The 8,753-nt window shown below is 41.9% G+C and overlaps 1 long non-coding RNA gene across 1 annotated transcript; it reads right to left on the reverse strand.

Moving 5' to 3' along the window:
- Window positions 1-1,432: 1,432 nt before the first annotated feature.
- On the reverse strand, window positions 1,433-8,313 carry LOC129487715 (uncharacterized). The gene is made up of 3 exons (XR_008659442.2): window positions 8,225-8,313; window positions 3,149-3,280; window positions 1,433-1,559 (listed from the first exon to the last, which is right to left on the reverse strand). It is a non-coding gene; the product is annotated as an uncharacterized lncRNA (long non-coding RNA).
- Window positions 8,314-8,753: the final 440 nt, after the last annotated feature.

Here is an 8,753-nt window from a genome sequence, read left to right on the forward strand (position 1 = left end):
TATATTTACTATATGTAATAAATGGGGTCTGTGTGTAGTGTGGTTCTTTGCACTGATCTGATTATCTATTCTAGGCCAATATTACACTTTTTAAAATTCATTATAGTTTTATGGTATATTTTGATATCTGATTGCAAACATTCTCCCTCCGTTTTCTTTTTTTAAAGGTTTTATAAATGGAACTAATTTGTACTTTTATCCCTTTTTCCTTTGGGTGTTGGAAACAATTTCATTCGGTTTGAACAGTCTCTCCTGCCATTTTCTCTAGGACTGCTGTAGATGGGAGAGTGTGGATGGGCAGAGGGCACCATCACAGGGCCCTGCCTGTATATCACTGTAGTATATCCCCTGCAGTGCACGCTGCCTCCTTCCTAGTAAGCCCAAAGTTTGACTTTTTTCCCCCATATCTTGCTAAGCCATTGTTTCCAGTAGGGCTACTGCCCAGTGGAGGAAAAGCCCCAGCACACACACACACAGAATACATAAAATACATTGGTAATATATGGAACTGTAATTCAACACATTACCACAAAAGAAGGAAGTTTATATTCCTTATTAGGAGCTCAGATGGGCTTTTCCAAGACTGTGTGGCTCTTTTACATTTGGTGAATCTCAGGCCCTATTTACTTTATATACCTCTTCCAAATAGCCACACAGCCCAATCTACCTGTTAACATGGCGTTACCATTTTCCTTGTAAAATTATAATCATGGCCTTTCTGTGCTAATGGTGCTTTGGACTCATTCCTGAACTGGCCCATTAGAAAGGATCTTTACATTATCTGAAAATGCCTCTCAATGAGTTATCAATTTAAGTATTACCATCCTACAAATTCCTCTCTTGGTTAATTCCATTGACCACTCAAACATATGGTTTTGTCCATTTCACTCAATCATTCTGTATAAATTGGTAAACAGACTATTCTCTTCAGCTACTAAAGATAAAATCTTCATGGCTTGACCACCTGGGTTTGCCCTAAAATTAAAGCTCTTAACGCCAAACATTGTACAAAGAAGACAAATTAATTACTAAGGATTTTTTTCTTCTCATTATGTGTAACACCTAACATTCTTTTTATCAATAAGCAATCTAATATTTATTCTCCAATAGCGAAGTGTGAAACAGAGGTCAATTTATGCATTTCTTTGCATTTGTAAGATAAATCTAACATTATGTGTACTTATAGTTGCAATGAAGTTGGTGAAATTCCAGATGGCATTTGAATTTCTTGTCATCTAGGAGATGGGCAAAACCATCACATGTAAGAGTTTCATGCCCAAAAGGCAGAGGCATAGCTGTCTTCCTTGGTAGTTACTCTTCTTTACAAAGAAGAACCCTAGGCCTTTGTTCATGCATCTCCCTCTGTCTAGCGTTCACTCCCTCTCCTCTTCACTTGGTTAAACACTACTCATCTCTATGGTTCCATCACCACCCAACCTTCATACAAATTAAGTGACCACCTTTGGAGCTTACCTAATACCCCAGGTCTGTGCCGTCCTTGGCCCTGGTTTTTAATGACCTGCTTCTCCATTTATCTTTTCCACTACAATGAAAGTTCCCTGCAGGCAGAAACCTGGTGTTACTTATAGTTTGGGTGTGTGTCCCTGCCCAAATCTCATGTTGAGGTGATCCCTCATGTTGGAGGTGGGGCCTAGTGGGAGGTGATTCGATCATGGGGGCAGATTTTGCATGAATGGTTTATCATCATCCCCATGGTGCTGTCCTCGCGGAAGTGAATGAGTTCTCGCAAGATCTGGTCACTTAAAAGTGTGTGGCACCTGCCGACTCTATCACTTGCTCCTGCTTTCACCACATGACATGCGTGCTCCCTGTTTGCCTTCTGCCATGATTGTAAGCTTCCTGAGGCCTCCTCAGAAGCAGAATTAAATCTCTTTTCTTTATAAATTACCCAGTCTTTAGCATTTCTTCATAAATGTGAGAATGGCCCAATACTCTCACATTTGTGGCCAAGCATCTGGTGGGACACAGAGTAGGTGTCTATCTTACGTGTGAATACAGAGAAATAACTGGGGCTTCACAGCAGACACGCACAGGTAGCTCTGTAGCCAGAGCACTCAGATTGCCCTTTGGAGATCCAAGGGCAGAGGCAAGGGGGTGGGAAAGGAATGGCTTGAATTTAAGACATAACAGACATCATTGGTAAAACACAGGAATGACAGTGACATAAACTCATAAGTGTTAAGAGACATAAGTGGACAATAACATGTTAATGGGTCACTGAGGGAAAATCTTCCGGTTATCTTCCTTAGCCTAAAACTGGTATCTAGTCAGTAGTACTGATGTAGTGAACAGAGAGGATTGTAAGATTTGATTAGCTGACAGAGATGCCTATGTCTTTAGGACCAGAGAACTGTTAGAAAAGTTTGATTTCACCAGGGACAGTGGCTCGTGACTGTAATCCCAGGGCTTTGAGAAGCCAAAGCGGGAGAATCAGTTGAGCTCAGGAGTCCAAGTCCAGCCTGGGCAGTATAGAATGACCGCATCTTTACAAAAAAAAAAAAACTCCAGGTGTGATGGCACATGCCTGTAGTCCCAGCCACTCAGGAGGCTGAGAGGGAGGACGACTTGGCCCAGGAGGTTGAGGCAGCACTGGCTATGATCACACCACTGCACTCCAGCGTAGATGACAGAGTGAGACTCTGTCTCAAAAAAATAAGAAGGAATTGGCCGGGCGCGGTGGCTCACGCTTGTAATCCCAGCACTTTGGGAGGCCGAGGCGGGCGGATCACGAGGTCAGGAGATCGAGACCACGGTGAAACCCCATCTCTACTAAAAATACAAAAAATTAGCCGGGCGTGGTGGCGGGCGCCTGTAGTCCCAGCTACTCAGAGAGGCTGAGGCAGGAGAATGGCGTGAACCCAGGAGGCAGAGCTTGCAGTGAGCCGAGATTGTGCCACTGCACTCCAGCCTGGGCGACAGAGCGAGACTCTGTCTCAAAAAAAAAAAAAAAAAAAAAGAAGGAATTTCTTAAAGTTTGACAATTGGGGTCAGGTGCAGTGGCTCATGCCCATAATCCCAGCACTTTGGGAGGCTGAGGCAGGCAGATCACTCGAGGCCAGGAGTTTGAGACCAGCCTGGCCAAGACGGTAGAAACTCCGTCTCTACCAAAAGTACAAAAATTAGCTACTGATGGTGGCACACTCCTGTAGTCCTAGCTGCTTGGGAGGCTGAGGCACGAGAATTACTTGAACCCAGGAGGTGGAGGTTGCTGTGGGCCAAGATCGAGCCACTGCACTGCAGTCGGCAACAGAGCAAGATCCTGTCTCAAAAAAACAAAAATAAATTTTAAAAAGTTTGACAATTAACTCATTTGACTTTATATAGTTTAACACCAGTAGCAAGAAAGTTTTCACCAAATGTGGGATAAACTAGTAGAAAATTGTAGTGGGGATGAAAAGGTTTCCCATATAATCTTTCAATGGTGCTGTTTAATACCCAAGAGGAAGTCTGAGATTTAGTATTTATTCATACATTAGTGTCCATTGTTACACATTTTGGATCTTTGAAAGCTCGTAGGGGTATTTTTAAATTCATTAACTGAGGCATTTCTACAAATCAGGAAATGTAGCAGATGGTGCTTCCTGCTGCATTATTTTTTCCAATTTTCTGCCAGTTTAGTATGAAGAAGCCTCCAACAGGCCTTATCTGTCTATTATCTGGTAAGGTAGTAGACAGTGAACAGAGGTTTATTGTTTACAGGATTGGATAATAGGAATGGGGGGGGAACAGTAAGGACATTTCATACTTCGTTTTTTATATGTCTGTATTATTTTTCTTTCAAAAGTGTGAATTATACTTGTGATCATATTAAAACAAAGCAAAAAAACAGCCATCTACATTGGTGTGCATGGGGCCTGGCGAGGAGCAAGGCAAGAGGTCAGCCTAACTCTTGGCAGCCGCTGATGGAGCAGCCCTTTTTAAGGTTTGGGAAGTGTTCTTCACTACATTTTCAAATATTTCTGGTTTCCAGTGGGAGGCAAGAAGGGAAATCGGAGTCTGAATATTTACAAGCAAATCTTTCTATTTTTTTCTTTTTCTTTTTTGAGACGGAGTTTCGCTCTGTCCCCCAGGCTGGAGTGCAGTGGCACCATCTCGGCTCACTGCAAGCTCCGCCTCCCGGGTTCACGCCATTCTCCTGCCTCAGCCTCCCGAGTAGCTGGGACTACAGGCGCCCGCCACCACGCCCGGCTAATTTTTTGTATTTTTAGTAGAGACGGGTTTTCGCCGTGTTAGCCAGGATGGTCTCAATCTCCTGACCTCGTGATCCACCAGCCTCGGCCTCCCAAAGTGCTGGGATTACAGGCGTGAGCCACCGCGCCTGGCCCTATTTTCTTTACTTTTTTTTTTGTCAGGACTGTGCAAGAAAATAGAAAAGGCTAGAATCAGACTTGGAAAATCTTGGTATTTCCTCCTGCCGTTGATCCTCTCGGCCACCAGGGGACGCTTGTGAGCCTCTGCAGGAGAAGATGGACGTGAGCAACCTTAATCTCAGGCTTATGCAACCCCAGGCCCCGGACGGCTTTGAATACGGCCCAATGGAAGTTCCCAAACTTTCTTAAAACATTATGAGAACTTTTTACATTTTTTTTTTTTCAGCTCATCAGCTATTGTTAGTGTTAGTGTATTTTATGTGTGGTCCAAGACAATTCTTCCAATGTGGCCCAGGGAAACCAAAAGATTGGATACCCAGATCTAAGTATAAATTTTTAGAAATTTGGGAAATTTGACAAATCACCAGATTAACCCACGGAGAAATGAAGTATACGTGTTTCTTTTTAAAAAGAATATTATATCATATTATTATTATTTTTTGTAGAGATGAGGTCTCATTATGTTGCCCAGACCGGCCTCAAACCCCTGGGCTCAAGCAGTCCTCCCACTCAGCCTCCCAAAGTGCTGGGATTACAGGTGTGAACCACTGCACCTGGCCAGGTGTTTCTTGATGCATTTTTGTGAGCAGATCAGAAAAGTTTTATATTGTTAAGGGATTCCACTTTCTCCTCAATTAGGAGACGGTGATGTTCTGATTTCTGTCTGAACATCTCCATAATCTAAACTCTAAATTCATATTTAGATTATGGACATTAAGCTGACTTAATCAAAATGTGCAAGGTCTATACATATTCATCTCATTCCTAAGCTTTTGGTTGACTCCATGCAATAAAAAGACAGACATATCTCAGACTTGCCACCTGCCCACAGCATAAATGAAAAACTTTGGTTTCCTTCCTGACCATGGATGACATCGCATAGCAATCTTCTATTCATTTAGGCAAAAATGGCACAAAACTCAGTCCCCCAACCAATTCCTCCTGGTTTTTTCCAACAGCTGAGAGCAATTCCACCACAGTAACACTCAGGGTCTTTTTTGACTTCCCCAATGTGTGTAGCATCCTCATAAAGACATGTACACAAATGCATTATGCATAATGGCAAAAACAACAGAAAAGCAAACCAGAAATGACCCAAATGTCTATCAACAGTAAAAGAAACAGATTGTGATATGTTCATAAAATGGAATACTGTGTAGTGTAGAATGGAAAGTTTTAAAAGTATAGATCATTCATCAACGTAATATTGATTGAAATAAGCCAGACACAAAAAGGATTCCTATCATGGGATTCCAGCTATATAAATACAAAAACAGGCAGAATTAATCAATGATATTAAAAGTAAATGTAATAGCCACTTTAGGGGAACAGGTGAAATTTACGTTATATTGGGGAATTTGGCTGAGATGGCAAATTCTTCTTTGAGGCTTTTTTGTTTTATTCAGGCCTCTGTTGGATTGGATGCAGTCCACTTACACCAGGCAAGGCAACTGACTTTACACAGTCTACTAACTCAAATGTTAATCTTATCCACAAACACCCTCACAGACACTCAGCATCATGTTTAGCTAAATATCTGGGCACCCTGTGGCGCAGTCAAGTTGATATAAAATTAACCATCACAGTTAAATACATAGTAAAAGCTCAATAAATAGTTGATTGGAGGCCGGGCGCGGTGGCTCATGCTTGTAATCCCAGCACTTTAGGAGGCCGAGGCAGGCGGATCACGAGATCAGGAGATCGAGACCACGGTGAAATCCCGTCTCTAATAAAAATACAAAAAAATTAGCTGGGCGTGGTGGCGGGCGCCTGTAGTCCCAGCTACTCAGAGAGGCTGAGGCAGGAGAATGGTGTGAACCCGGGAGGCGGAGCTTGCAGTGAGCCGAGATCGCGCCACTGCACTCCAGCCTGGGTGACAGAGCAAGACTCCGTCTCAAAAAAAAAAAAAAATAGTTGATTGGTTGACTGATTTCATAATTAAAGCTATTTTGATATCAAACTAGCCCTGAAGTTTTTGTTCTGGCTAAGAATGTATTTTGTTATAAACTTTTTAATGTGGGAATACTACTGATTAGTCAAATGCAACGTAGCTTTTTGTGGTTGTCATATATGTAAAAAAAAAAAAAAAATCAGGGTGAAATGAATATTGGAACAGTGATGCTTTCTGTAGGATAAAGAAATTCCTTTTAGCCTGAGCATAGTAGCTCATGCCTGCAATCCCAGCACCGTGGGAGGCTGAGGCAGGTGGGTCACTTGAGGCCAGGGGTTCAAGACCAGCCTGGCCAACATGGTGAAGCCCCGTCTACACTAAAAATATAAAAAATAGCCAGGCATGGTGGTCCATGCCTGTAATCCTAGCTACTTGGGAAGCTGAGGCACAAGAATTGCCTGAACCCAGGAGCTGGAGGTTTCGGTGAGCCCAGAGCATGCCACTGCACTGCAGCCTGAGCAACAGAGTGAGATTCTGTTTAAAAAACAAAAAAAGAGAAAAGAATAAAGAAGGAATTCCTTGTGATTCCTTGATCACTGGCACCTGGCCACTAGTTCAAGTCTCATCTAGAGCTACTTCCTTCATCACCCACTTTCCTTTTGGCCACATTGTTAGCAACACACAACTCCATGTGGCTCCCTAATCCCATGCTGATCCCTTTGCGTGGACCATTCCCTACACTCCCCACTCTTTTTTCTTACCTGCCCAAACTTATGTGTTTATGTAACTCATTATTTAGTAAGTCTTTGTTCAGCCTCATTTCTTTATCTGCTTCACAACTCCCACCTACTTCCCAGCCAGCACAACCTATTAGGGCACGTTGATCATATTTGTGCACACATCTGTTTTTCCTACTAAAATGTTAAGTTTCTAGAGGGGTGATACCAGTATCCCAAATAGTTGTCCCAGTGCTAGCAAATGGTAAATGCTAGTAGAAATTTTTGGAACCAAAGATCTAACTCTAAAAATAGTACTATCTTATTTAAAGGGATCTAAATCTTTCCCATTTGTCATTTCTAACCTTCGTATATTGTCAGCAATACGTTGCAAAGGTAGCATAAGAATCTGTGAAATTACAAATAGAAATAAATTAAGGACAGATTGAATTATCCTAGTAAACACATGGATGCCTTTTGAGTTCATGAAATTTCTATTCCCCTGTAGACTCCCTTACTAATTAAAAAATCAACCCCTTGATATTTCAATTTGTAAAATCTTAACAAGTTGGTGGTAACATAAAATCACTTATTCATATTTATATCCATATACCCAGTTATTCTGTAGGTATTACTTATTAGGTATTTATTGAGTAACTATGTAAGAGCTGCTTGAACTTTTCAGGTATTTTGACTTGCGATAGGAGTGTGGGTTTCCTTGTCTGTGTGTCTCACAACTATCAACCATACTAAATAGATTGATGAATAAATGTCTCTGAGCCAAAGGCATAATTATTTTCAGTCTGATCTGATTTGTCCCTGAGTCTCTACTTTCCCCATTTTTGGCAACTTTATCTCTACCTGCAAATTCTCTACCAACTCCAGTTCCTAGAATCAATTGCAACCTAGAAAAGGTTGTTCTTAACCAGTTTCAGCCCCACTTCCACACAGGCTTTGCATCATCATCCTTGTTATCAGCCTGAAATGAATGCTGTAGGAGTTTCCTATATAACAAAGAACCACAAAGTGGGTGTCTTAAACAACAGAAAGTAATTCTCTCACAGTTCTGGATGCTGGAAGTTCAAAATCAAGGAACTGGTAATGCCATGCCATACTCCCTCTGAAGCTTCTAGGGGAAGACCCTCCCTATGTGTTCCAGCTTCCAGTAGCCCCTGCCACTCCTTAGCTGGTTGATGCAGCACTGCAATCTCTACTCCTGTCCTCACCCAGCCATCTTCTCCTTATGCGTCTCTCTGTCTTCACATGCTTCTTATTCCATGTGCGTCCCTCGTCTCCTCTTCTTACAGGACACCAGTCTTGAATTAAAGACCCACCTTACTCCATTGTGACGTCATCTTAGCTAATTACACCTGCAATGGTCTTATTTCCAAATAAGTTCACATTCTGAGATACTGGGGTTTAGAACTTCAATATATGAACTTTGGAAGTATACAATTCAACTCATAACAAGCAGTTTTAGTCATCATGGCCCAAACTGGAAACAACCCAAATGTCCATCAGCTGGTGAATGAACAAACAAAATGCTGTATTTGCAGACAATGAAATGTTACTCAGAAGTATAAAGGAATGAGTTACTGACATACATAAGCATGGGTGAACCTCAAATGCATTATGCTCAGTGAAAGAAATCAGGCTCAAGCCTTCATTTACAACATTCTGGCAAAGGCAAAGCTGTAAAGATAGAAAACAGATCAGTGGTTTCCAGAGACCGGGGAGAGTCTGGCCACAAAGAGG

The sequence above is a fragment of the Symphalangus syndactylus genome, chromosome 1 (assembly GCF_028878055.3).
Source record: "Symphalangus syndactylus isolate Jambi chromosome 1, NHGRI_mSymSyn1-v2.1_pri, whole genome shotgun sequence".
NCBI classification, from domain to species: Eukaryota; Metazoa; Chordata; class Mammalia; order Primates; family Hylobatidae; genus Symphalangus; species Symphalangus syndactylus.